Below are 13,986 nucleotides of genomic sequence, written 5' to 3'. Positions count from 1 at the left end.
ACGTTGCATATTACTGTCATAGCAAAAATAGCCCATTGAGCTTATAGATTGTAGATTTTTGCTACATTTGAATTGAAGATAATTATTATCTTCTCTAAGTTCGGTTCAGTCGTCTCAGCTGTTGTGTGTGACGGTCTGCCATCAGTTGAACAGTAAATAATAGTGTGTCGCATTTAAAAAAACAAACGTCATAGCCCCCTAGTAGTAGCCGGCGGGTCAAAACTATACGGTAAAACGAGCGCACCCTTGGAAAGGGTCTCCTATGAATGAATACAATATTAGCTAGCGGTAGCCTAGCCTGCTACGACAACCGCAGATCTGCAAACTCACAACGGGCTGCAGGTGTGACGCACTGTGAGCTTGTACGTCTGTTCTCCCTCTCGTCCGGTCTCGTACGTTCTCGCGAAATGTCGGTTTCTGAATTTGACTGACCAATCAGAGCGGGGTCGAGCGTCGAGAGCCCCGCTTATCGAATGGAAACGCGAGTTCATATTCAAAAGAGCCAACCAACGGCAGGTGTCTGATATGACGTTAATGTAATATCAAACTGTCTTCATTGATTCTCTTGAATCTCTTCACTCACTGACTGACCTTCTAACTGATCGGACGTTTGTTGAGACTTTCTTCTGACACAACCACAAAGAGACAGTTAACTTCTTCAACTTCGACTTCACAACGTAGAATCAACTAGTATCAACGTACAACGTTACCTGAGGACATGGAGATGGTATGTTAACATTTAATAATATATGTACCGGTACTGTAAACTTGTAATAATGTAATTTTTTTTAGAGAACGGGTATTTTAGACGAGTGCAGTACTTTCATCCGACGGAGCATTGGTCCGAACGACAACCTACCTCCTCCCTCACCTCTGCCTAACCCTAACCTCCCCCGGGGCAGACACCTAAACCTAACCGCAACCCTCTCCCGACCCGCAGGGCACCTAATGCTCTGTCGGATGATAGTATGCCTCCCAGTTTAGACAGACGGTCGGTTTGTTTAGGCCCTGATTTGAAATGGTTAATGTGTAGCATTGTTTTCTTTCGATGTCGTTTGTTTAGGATTGATTATTTTGAGTTAGTAAGTTTGCACTTGCACTGTGCCTGTGGATACTGGTCCGTGTATTTTTCGGCCATTTGAAATGTATAATTGATAAATGAAATTTTGAAAACCGTCCGTTTCTAAATGCATACAATTACACGGTGAATTGTAATAATGGGACATGGGAGTCGTTTTTAAATTGTACTGCGGACCGAACAATTAACAAGTTGCTCTACTCGTGTTAATTTAACTCTGATATTGTACACATTTATCCAACTGGACCGGTTCAAATATAAGGTACCCAAATGTTAACGGTTTGCTGACTCTCATATAGCCTAGTAGCAATGGTTTCAACCGGGGTTGTAGGCCTACCAGCCAGTGCGGCCACTATTTGTTACCGTTAGGTCCTCATCATCAGATAGTATGACTATGTCCAATTCAACGACCCCCAGATTAATATGCATTTGGCTATGTCGTGTCGCTACGACACCCACGCGAAAATATTGTCGGGTAGATCCCAGATTTCCCATATTTTACAATATTTGTGTTAAAATGTTTTTCTCAAGATTTGTTGAAAATGGCAGATCCACATGCTCACAAAACGCCTCGCATGATTCGTGACACATTGTGAGCTTGTAAGTACATCGGCTGTTTTTAATAAGCTGATGTTAACTTAAAAGAACTGATTTATTTTATATTATATTGTGCTGGAGCAGTGGGGACCGTTCAGAGTTACAAACGGACAAATGAACACTGTCTGATGATGTTTACTGTGTAAGAACTAACCATCTGCATAATCTTTTTATACATCTTCTCTCCTTCAACCACTTGAGTTTGGTTCAGGGGCAACAGTTCCAGCAGAGAGTTCCAGACTTCCCTTTGCCTGGCAGCATTAATAGCCACTTAATCCATTCCTGGGGGTTCCCATCCAATTTAAGGCCATCCAGGGGATCCAAGCACCCATGAGATGACTAGAGGAAGTGTCAGCTGTACTGGATGCATGCCATGAAGCTCTTCCACGTTAAGGAGCAGTGGCTCCTTGCTAAGTGTCATTTATATATTTTTCAAATCAATTGTTAAAAAAAATAATATATAGATATATATCTACTATTTTTGAAACTTTTGAATCCTCAATTATATTTTCACGTCACTCTCTCTAGGTCGTCCTCAGACGAGCCCACCATCGTCGCCTCCAGTCATCCCGGTTCTCCATACATCCGGCCAGCTCGTTGGTGCTTTGCGCTCGTGCATCTTTCTTGAGTATATCCACATATGTTAGTATGGGGCGTCCTCGTGACCGGTGCCCATGTGTTGGTTCCCACAGCACCAGTCTGCTGGCTGGGAGCTCTTGGTGCCTCTGTCAGTGTCCTGCATGCGAGTCACAATAGTATCTAAAATAACAGATCTGCAAGTGCGTTTCGAGCTTGTAGATCTGCTATTTTTGAAACTTTTGAATCCTCAATTAAATTACTGATTCAATATTTCTTGCACTTCAATCAATGTATGAAGGAAATTAGCTTAACTAACAAATGTCTCCCACAGGATGCTGCAGCTGCCAGCTTCACCTGGACTTCGGCTCTGATCCAGGACCCCAACAACCCCCAGGGAATCAGGATGGTTCTGAAGAGGACCGAGCACCTTCAAGTACCGGTATGTACATTTTTGTTTCTCACTTTACTTTAGTGTGTCCATTTTTCAATAGCTTAATACTTCTGCTCCACTGCACAGCCAGATATTGTACTTTTTTACTACACTACAATTATTTGAACATTTTAGTGACTGCTTTGTAGATATGTATTATTTAATGAAAATATGCATTAACTCTATTCTATACTTTGTATATTCAAACAATAGCCGATCTACAATCTCACAGTGAGTGTGAGCTTACTGCCTATTTTGGGAAGTCTACATAACTACATAATTTTGTCTATAAGAAAATTCAAAGGAATTCAATTTCCTGTAGTTACATTTATTGAAGGAAATTATCCCAAGTTACAATTGTCTACATTTCCTCACACAGGACCTGGAACTAGACAACTGGACCTGGAAATGCATTGATGACCCCAAGAATTCCAGGGTGATACTGAAGGGGGTGCCAGTGAAGGCCTCACGGGGAGAAGCACAGGTGAGTTGGTTTCCGTGTTTGACAGACGACTCAGACACGGAAACTGACTCCCCTGTAGCTCCTCCCCCTAGGAAAGCCTTGGTACCGAGGCTACCCCCTAGGCAACTCACCACCACCACCAGGAAGAGGGACACCGTGCCCGTGGCCAAGACGGAAGGAACTGGATCTTCTTCTTTGTTCAAGTATGTATTCATCTTGGTCACTTGTTCTCATGGTTTTGTGTTTATACATTTCTTTTTCTTGACCACAAATGTTGAAGAATGTTTTTTAGACATATAGATTCATTGTTTACCTGGAATCCTAGTTTCTTTGAGGCATACATTGCTCTCTCTGCACTCTTGATGTGACTAGTATTTACCTTGTTGTTTATTTACTGGAGTTCATGCTTAATCTCCTTATTCCCATCTCGCTCTTTTGCAGGAGTATGCGGCACGTCCTCCAGCAGAAGATCTCGCAAAGTACGGCTGCCAATTTTAGGCCCAAATTGAGTGTCTGCGAGGGAAGGAGAGGAAAACCGTGCCATGGTGAATGCGGCCAAGGAGTAGCCTGCCAAGGTCAAAGGCCACCACCAGCCAAACACCACTTCATGGTAAGTGCACCTTTACTACAGATACAGATCTGTACAATAGAGAAATTAGACTAAGCTCACATTCAACAAACCTTTAACTATTTAAGCCCTATGTTGTTGACTGGAGTTGGCTGTACTTTCCCCTCTCCTTTTTCCCCTCTGCGAACTCTTAGCCAAAATTGACGAATCTACAAGTTCCCAAAGCGACTTTAGAATTTCTATTTTTGCCGAATCCTTGACCTATTTTGTTTATGAATTTAGTTAATGTGCTTATGCTGCAAACAGAGACATGGGGGGGGGAAGGAGTTTGTAATTGTGAAAAAGTTAAATTGAGGTGATTGACCAGAGATATGAACAATATCACTGGTAAGTGTACACACATTATGGTACTATGTGTGTACACTAACCTCCAATTAAAACGATTACGTTTATTTAGTTTAATTTATGAAGGAAATCGGCTTGAATTACAAATCACTGCATTTTCTCCAACAGATTGATTTCGTCCACTTCGCCAACAGCAGGGAGTCCAAGGTCATCAAAGCCATGGACACAGCTCCAAACAGCCGCAAGAGGAAGGTGAGTTGGCAAAACGTTCATATAGTAAGTTGCTAGTTACACAAATGATGTATTCCAACAATGTAAATCAGAAAATGTTCTCAAAAATTTAATTGCAAAATATTATTGCGGCCAAGACTTCTTAGGTATGAAGCCGAGAGTGCTCTGTGGGCAGAATAGCATCTCGAGGGTCGGACTGAGTCGTAGCGGTGTTGGTATAGTAGTATCACCAATGTCAATCTTAATCTGCCTTGTGGCCGACCTAGGTGTCTTATTTATCTTGTTGCTTCCTGTTGTCATGACAACAATTATCCTTATTGTAATTTCATTTCATTAAGGAGGGAGCTTACCGACGTATAAACAGTGTGATGGCCATATCAGATATCACATGATGAGTATTATAGTTGTGTAACTATCAAGTCTTATGTACAATATGTACATATTGGTATGCTCCCTCCTTGATGAAATTAAAATAAATAAAAACAAGAATACAATGTTGAGTTGTAGTTGAATAAATTAATAATTATTTTTGAACATTTTGTGACTTTTTATATTGTTTGAATACGTATCTTTAGGTATGGTGAGACATAACTTACCCTATGCGTTATTCCTGTGGTTTTAATTGGCAAGGTATTGTAGTTGAGAAAGGCTGGACAATGGAAATGATACTAACACATGTTTCCTCTCAGGGACCTGCACAGGGACCATCGTCTGCCTGCATCAGTGCCAAGAGACTTCGACCCTACCAACGAATCGCCGCTCTCCAGCATCATTGGCATTGATGGACAGTATTCTGGAAGTTTTACTCGTGCACTCATTTTTTGAATACTTATTTTAATTTATTCGTCTTTTTTTTTTTTTTGTTCTTATCGGACGACAGACACCACTACGAGATGGGTCCTAGTATTATTTATTTATTTTACAGTAATGCTTTAATCTTTCGTAAGGGGAGCTGATTCTGGACAGTGGGGAGCTGCTGAGTCCCATCTTCTAAGAGGAGGACCCTGGCTGGCTAGTTGAGTTGAGGCTTGCTGGAGTTTTCCTCATTGATGTCCTGCGGGCATGTAGGGTCTGAGGTCAGCGTGTCATGATAGGATTGGGTTGGCGAACACCAGGGCTTGTCCACACACCGGTGGGCCTGCGCACCTCGCCTCTGGGGCCCAATGCTGCTAAATTTAAGTTGGCTTAACAACATATTTTCAAATGGGGGCGGAGGCATATTACATATAATTTCTGGGGTCCTTGACATGAAATATTGAGCACCACTGATACAGAAACATAATGGTTTTTCAGAGAACTGACAGGATTTTGAAGACGTCAGGCCTAAATGGCTTAAACAGGTAAGTAAGAACCTACATACAGACACTTGTACGTCTGTCTATCGTGGACCACGCAGGTGTTTCCCCCGACTGGAGGCGGAGGTCCCCCCAGTCGAAGTCGGTCAGTCGAGCCTCACTCCTGATTGCTCCTGGTGCACGTGGACGCGCTTCCAGAAAGGTTTGTTTAAATAACCTGAGGTAAAACATTTACTTTAGTTTGTTACTTTATATGGTTTAAACGTTTTAACATGTCTGGCTGTTGTGTACCACAGGAGTTTCCCGGCACTGGAGGCGGAAGCCTCAGTCGATGTTGGTCAGTCGAGCCTTGCTCCTGATCGCTCCTGGTGCGCGTGGATGTGGGGTGAAAGGGGGGTGACTAATGCAAACAAGGAAAAAATATTCTGTCTGTCTGTCTCACACAGGAGTTTCCCCAAACTGGAGGTGGAGGTCCCCCCAGTCGAGCTTTGCTCCTGATCGCTCCTGGTGCGCGTGGATGTGCTTCCAGAAAAGGGGGTGACTAATGCAAACAAGGAAAAGATATTCCGTCTGTCTCACACAGGGGTTTTCCCAAACTGGAGGTGGAGGTCCCCCCAGTCGATGTTGGTCAGTCGAGACTTGCTCCTGATCGCTCCTGGTGCGCGTAGATGTGCTTCCAGAAAGGGGGGTGACTAATGCAAACGACAACGAAAAAATATATACTGTCTGTCTGTACCACACAGGAGTTTCCCTGAACTGGAGGTGGCGGTCCCCCCGGTCGAGATGTCAGTCGAGCCTGGCTCCTGATCGCTCCTGGTGCGCGTGGATGTGCTTTCAGAAAGGGGGGTGACTAATGCAAACCACAACGAAAGAATATATACTGTCTGTACCACACAGGAGTTTCCCCAAACTGGAGGTGGAGGTCCCCCCAGTCGATGTTGGTCAGTCGAGCTTTGCTCCTGATCGCTCCTGGTGCGCGTAGATGTGCTTCCAGAAAGGGGGGTGACTAATGCAAACGACAACGAAAAAATATATACTGTCTGTCTGTACCACACAGGAGTTTCCCTGAACTGGAGGTGGCGGTCCCCCCGGTCGAGATGTCAGTCGAGCCTGGCTCCTGATCGCTCCTGGTGCGCGTGGATGTGCTTTCAGAAAGGGGGGTGACTAATGCAAACCACAACGAAAGAATATATACTGTCTGTACCACACAGGAGTTTCCCCAAACTGGAGGTGGAGGTCCCCCCAGTCGATGTTGGTCAGTCGAGCTTTGCTCCTGATCGCTCCTGGTGCGCGTGGACGCGCTTCCAGAAAGGGGGACGACTACTGTAGGCATAGGCCTACTGTGTTTGTTTTAAATAACCTGAGGTAAGCAGTAAAGCACATTACTTTCTTCTGTTACTTTATAGAGTTTAACATCAAATTGTCATTAGCAGCATGGTAGTAAAAGATTATGTAATGGTACAATGTAAAAAAACAAAATATATATACCTAAATCAATTTCCTTATGTCTATACTGTATATCTATAGTGTGTGTGTGTGTGTGTGTTTGTGTGTATACAGTATTCATATACGGTATATCACGCAGACACAACATTCTGGGGCGTCTGGGTGTGGTGAGGCAAAACGCTTCCCCACCACCGCACATGCCTGGGTTCAATACCCAGTAGCAGCAGCGGTGCATTCAGCTTGGCTGGGCGCTCCAACAAACACAATTGGCCGTGTTTGCGGGTGGGAAGCTGGTGAGGATCAAGTGATCATGTCCTTTTTGCTGCACTGCAGATGCATATCAAGGTTATTATAGTTCTGAATACTTTAATTGGTTTGTATTTACTTTTCACTTTTCAGTTTAGTTTTTTTTTTTTAAGTGGGTTTGCTAGATTCTTTTTTTTAATGCTGACTGGATAACGCTGCCTTGTTGATGACTCTGTTTAGTTTTAATTCGTTTTTAATGTTGGCTTGCTAGTTTTTAATTTGTTTTATGCCGACTGTCGACTGACTACCGGTAGCTGCCTTTGCTAGTTCTTACTGAGGCCTATATATCTACAGGGTAACACTGTACATATAGGCCGTTACATTGCCGCTCGCTAGCGAGCCTGGGTCTTTACCCGACTGATAACATACACACCTACGACCCCAGAAATCCTGGGATCGTATTTGTCAGGGCTGAGAGATGAAAGGGTTCTAGTTTTGTTCTTTTGCTCATTTCATTTACCTTGATGCATGTAGTAGTCCACATGTGAGTGGAGGTGGCAGCAACAGGGACTCTAGGATACTTGGGGGCAATTGGGAATTTGCAACGACTAAATTGGGTCTCCTCTCATGATTGTCACCTTGCCGTGGTGGAGGAGCTTGTGTTATTCCTGTGACCCAGAGGGCTAATCTGGCATGAGCCAGACGGCTCACAAGGGTAGGAATACAGACTAAGGACAATCAACAATTCATAGCCCTCCTTATTGAGGGTTGGGCAAGACGTTAACAACTGTCCCATTATTTTAAATGAGCGGGTTACAGAAATCATCACAAAATCTAAGTACTCCAGTCCAGACATCCAAGGAGATGCCAGCCACAACAACACAACCATGCTAGTATCCCCACCTAGGAAGCCTTGAGCATGAAATGGAACCTCCTGGACCCAAAAGAAACCATCAAAGATTGAGCATTGAATGTAAGGACTATTATTTAAACTCATGTCATTCAAAATAAGTTTTGAATAGTTCAACTAGCCGGCTATTGGCTATTTTAACTATTCAAATGTGTTTTTTAAAATAGTAAAATAAGGCAAAGTAGTTAAGGGGTTTAGCATGGACGAAAATTGAGCCCCTTGTGCCTTGGAATTCTGCACTTCTAGTCTAGCAGTACTGATGAGATTTTTGTCATACACTCTACTATGCTGCAAATTTAGATTTTAGTTTTAGTCATAGTCTCAATAGTTTTCATTTAGTTTTAGTCACCTGGAATGTTTTGGTGTTAGTTTAGTTTTAGTCGACTAAATCTACAGTTGATTTAGTAGACAAAAGGAAAAAAAAATAATATATATATATATATATATTCAAGTATTTTGGCGGGCCTTGATGCAGTCTTTACACTTGCTGAAAATCAGATCTACAAGCCAGCGACGCGTTGTGAGCTTGTAGATCTGCTATTTTCAGCATGCAACTAATTGTCTAGTTTTTTGTTGACGATTGGAATCCTAGTTTCTTTGAGGCATACATTGCTCTCTCTGCACTCTTGATGTGACTAGTATTTACCTTGTTTATTTACTGGAGTTCATGCTTAATCTCCTTATTCCCATCTCACTCTTTTTGCAGGAGTATGCGGCACGTCCTCCAGCAGAAGATCTCGCAAAGTACGGCTGCCAATTTTAGGCCAAAATTGAACGTCTGCGAGGGAAGGAGAGGAAAACCTTGCCAGGGTGAATGCGGCCAAGGAGTAGCCTGCCAAGGTCAAAGGCCACCACCAGCCAAACACCACTTCATGGTAAGTGCACCTTTACTACAGATACAGATCTGTACAATAGAGAAATTAGACTAAGCTCACATTCAACAAACCTTTAACTGTTTAAGCGCTATGTTGTTGACTGGAGTTGGCTGTACTTTCCCCTCTCGTTTTTCCCCTCTGCGAACTCTTAGCCAAAATTGGCGAATCTACAAGTTCCCAATGCGACATTAGAATTTCTATTTTTGCCGAATCCTTGCTGCAAACAGAGACAGACCTCCAATTAAAACGATTACGTTTATTTAGTTTAATTTATGAAGGAAATCGGCTTGAGTTACAAATCACTGCATTTTCTCCAACAGATTGATTTCGTCCACTTCGCCAACAGCAGGCAGTCCAAGGTCATCAAAGCCATGGACACAGCTCCAAACAGCCGCAAGAGGAAGGTGAGTTGGCAAAACGTTCATATAGTAAGTTTCTAGTTACACAAATGATGTATTCCAACAATGTGTAAATCAGAAAATGTTCTCAAATTTTAAATTGCGAAATATTATTGTGGCCAAGACTTCTTAGGGTCTTAGTATGAAGCCGAGAGTGCTCTGTGGGCAGAATAGCAGCTCTTGAGGGTCGGACTGAGTCGTAGCGGTGTTAGTATAGTAGTATCTTCCCTGATGAAGGCTTAACCTCGGAAACGTTGGATATTCCTGTCTTACCTGCTGTCCTAATAAATATTGGTACTCTAGCTATTGGTGTGTGTGCGGCCACCTTCTTGTTTATTCAAGATCTCCTCTACAGTATAGTAGTATCACCAATGTCAATCTTAATCTGCCTTGTGGCCGACCTAGGCGTCTTATTTATGTCTTTACGTCTTATTTATCTTGTTTCTTCCCGTTGTCGTGACAACAATTATCCTTATTGTAATTTCATTTCATTAAGGGGGGAGCTTACCGACGTATAAACAGTGTGATGGCCATATCAGATATCACGAGTATTATAGTTGTGTAACTATCAAGTCTTATGTATAATATGTACATATTGGTATGCTCCCTCCTTGATGAAATTAAAATAAATTAAAACAAGGATACAATGTTGAGTTGTAGTTGAATAAATTAATAATTATCTTTGAACATTTTGTGACTTTTTATATTGTTTGAATACATAGCTTTATTTCTGTGGTTTTAATTGGCAAGGTATTGTAGTTGAGAAAGGCTGGACAATGGACATGATACTAACACTAACACATGTTTCCTCTCAGGGACCTGCACAGGGACCATCGTCTGCCTGCATCAGTGCCAAGAGACTTCGACCCTAACGAATCACCGCTCTCCAGAATCATTGGCATTGATGGACAATTGGACAGTATATGGACGTTTTACTCGTGCACTCATTTTTATTTGTCAGCACTTGACTTTCATCTGCTATTTTCACTTTCACTAATTATTTATGTCAGTACACATGAATGTGTTCTTATCGGACGACGGACACCACTACGAGATGGGTCCTAGTATTATTTATTTATTTTACAGTGATGCTTTCATCTTTTGTTTTGTGTAATAAATGCATTTTATATGATGTTCATATTTCACTAATTATTTATGTCAGTACACATGAATGTGTTCTTATCGGACGACTGACACCACTACGAGATGGGTCCTAGTATTATTAATTTATTTTACAGTGATGCTTTCATCTTTTGTTTTGTGTAATAAATGCATTTTATATGATGTTCATATTTCACTAATTATTTATGTCAGTACACATGATTGTGTTCTTATCGGACGACGGACACCACTACGAGATGGGTCCTAGTATTATTTATTTATTTTACAGTGATGCTTTCATCTTTTGTTTTGTGTAATAAATGCATTTTATATGTTCATATCGTTAGCCTCATAGGATAAATGCCTAAGTAATTTTTTGGCGAAATTGAGATTTCTGCATACAGGTGATCTCCTGGGGCTGCTGCATCGTTCTGGATCATCGCCTATGTCCTCAGCCAATCACAAAGCTCACAATCTTCAAAAATGATGATCTGCCTAAGTCACTTGTGTGATTTGAGCATTTTTACGTTGCCGCCTAACTCACTTTGTGTGACTTGGGCATTTTTACATTGCATACACAGCAAACAACAGTTACTCTAATAGACCCCCAGGTGTTTAGTATGGAGTTAACATTACTCTAACAGACCCCCAGGTGTTTAGTATGGAGTTAACATTACTCTAATAGACCCCCAGGTGTTTAGTATGGAGTTAACATTATTCTAATAGACCCCCAGGTGTTCTGTATGGAGTTAACATTACTCTAATAGACCCCAGGTGTTTAGTATGGAGTTAACATCACTCTAATAGACCCCCAGGTGTTTAGTATGTAGTTAACATTACTCTAACAGACCCCCAGGTGTTTAGTATGGAGTTAACATTACTCTAACAGACCCCCAGGTGTTTAGTATGGAGTTAACATCACTCTAATAGACCCCCAGGTGTTTAGTATGGAGTTAACATTACTCTAATAGACCCCCAGGTGTTTAGTATGGAGTTAACATTACTCTAATAGACCCCCAGGTGTTTAGTATGGAGTTAACATCACTCTAATAGACCCCCAGGTGTTTAGTATGGAGTTAACATCACTCTAATAGACCCCCAGGTGTTCTGTATGGAGTTAACATTACTCTAACAGACCCCCAGGTGTTTAGTATGGAGTTAACATTACTCTAACAGACCCCCAGGTGTTTAGTATGGAGTTAACATTACTCTAATAGACCCCCAGGTGTTCTGTATGGAGTTAACATTACTCTAACAGACCCCCAGGTGTTTAGTATGGAGTTAACGTCACTCTAATAGACCCCCAGGTGTTTAGTATGGAGTTAACATCACTCTAATAGACCCCCAGGTGTTCTGTATGGAGTTAACATTACTCTAACAGACCCCCAGGTGTTTAGTATGGAGTTAACATTACTCTAACAGACCCCCAGGTGTTTAGTATGGAGTTAACATCACTCTAATAGACCCCCAGGTGTTCTGTATGGAGTTAACATTACTCTAACAGACCCCAAGGTGTTTAGTATGGAGTTAACATTACTCTAATAGACCCCCAGGTGTTTAGTATAGAGTTAACATCACTCTAATAGACCCCCAGGTGTTCTGTATGGAGTTAACATTACTCTAACAGACCCCCAGGTGTTTAGTATGGAGTTAACATTACTCTAATAGACCCCCAGGTGTTTAGTATGGAGTTAACATCACTCTAATAGACCCCCAGGTGTTCTGTATGGAGTTAACATTACTCTAATAGACCCCCAGGTGTTCTGTATGGAGTTAACATTACTCTAACAGACCCCCAGGTGTTTAGTATGGAGTTAACATCACTCTAATATACCCCCAGGTGTTCTGTATGGAGTTAACATTACTCTAACAGACCCCCAGGTGTTTAGTATGGAGTTAACATCACTCTAATAGACCCCCAGGTGTTCTGTATGGAGTTAACATTACTCTAACAGACCCCCAGGTGTTTAGTATGGAGTTAACATTACTCTAATAGACCCCCAGGTGTTTAGTATGGAGTTAACATTACTCTAATAGACCCCCAGGTGTTTAGTATGGAGTTAACATCACTCTAATAGACCCCCAGGTGTTCTGTATGGAGTTAACATTACTCTAACAGACCCCCAGGTGTTTAGTATGGAGTTAACATTACTCTAATAGACCCCCAGGTGTTTAGTATGGAGTTAACATCACTCTAATAGACCCCCAGGTGTTCTGTATGGAGTTAACATTACTCTAACAGACCCCCAGGTGTTTAGTATGGAGTTAACATTACTCTAATAGACCCCCAGGTGTTTAGTATGGAGTTAACATCACTCTAATAGACCCCCAGGTGTTTAGTATGGAGTTAACATCACTCTAATAGACCCCCAGGTGTTTAGTATGGAGTTAACATCACTCTAATAGACCCCCAGGTGTTTAGTATGGAGTTAACATCACTCTAATAGACCCCCAGGTGTTTAGTATGGAGTTAACATCACTCTAATAGACCCCCAGGTGTTTAGTATGGAGTTAACATCACTCTAATAGACCCCCAGGTGTTTAGTATGGAGTTAACATCACTCTAATAGACCCCCAGGTGTTTAGTATGGAGTTAACATTACTCTAATAGACCCCCAGGTGTTTAGTATTGAGTTAACATTACTCTAATAGACCCCCAGGTGTTTAGTATGGTAACATCACTCTAATAGACCCCCAGGTGTTTAGTATGGAGTTAACATCACTCTAATAGACCCCCAGGTGTTTAGTATGGAGTTAACATCACTCTAATAGACCCCCAGGTGTTTAGTATGGAGTTAACATTACTCTAATAGACCCCCAGGTGTTTAGTATGGAGTTAACATCACTCTAATAGACCCCCAGGTGTTTAGTAGACATGTATTAAAAAATGCCTAAGTCACAGATTATTTTCTTGAAAATGGCCTAAGTCACTTTTTTTTGTTATGGAATGACTCTCATGTTTATCTTTTTGTAAAAAACATTTTGTTAACCCCTCAGGAAACCATTGTAAAAATCTGCATTAAAAACTCTTACATACTTGCGAGAAAATGTGTTTTTCCTTATTATCCGAAAATCATAAAAAATGACTTATGCATTTATCCTATGAGGCTAACGATATATAAAGCTTCATCTCTTTATTTTCTTCTCTTTGGTTTTACTGTGAAATATAATATATGTAAATGTAAAGTTGCTCTTTCCAGTAACTGAAGATTGGCCATATCAAGTGTAGAAAAATGTCTACACTGTGAGTTAGAAACGTTTTATTTCAGGCTTGAGGTTTGACTGACTAAACTGTTAACCGTACTGCCTTCATTTTTCCATATGTATACATATTATACATATACATATTCAGACATTCTTATCCAGTGATTTAAAGGACCCTCGATGAATTCAGCCATGCCCATGGATGCCCATTTTCTCCAGG

Source organism: Protomyctophum parallelum, assembly GCF_964188405.1.
Source record: "Protomyctophum parallelum genome assembly, chromosome: 16".
Classification (NCBI taxonomy): domain Eukaryota; kingdom Metazoa; phylum Chordata; class Actinopteri; order Myctophiformes; family Myctophidae; genus Protomyctophum; species Protomyctophum parallelum.
This window is presented reverse-complemented; position numbering follows the sequence as displayed.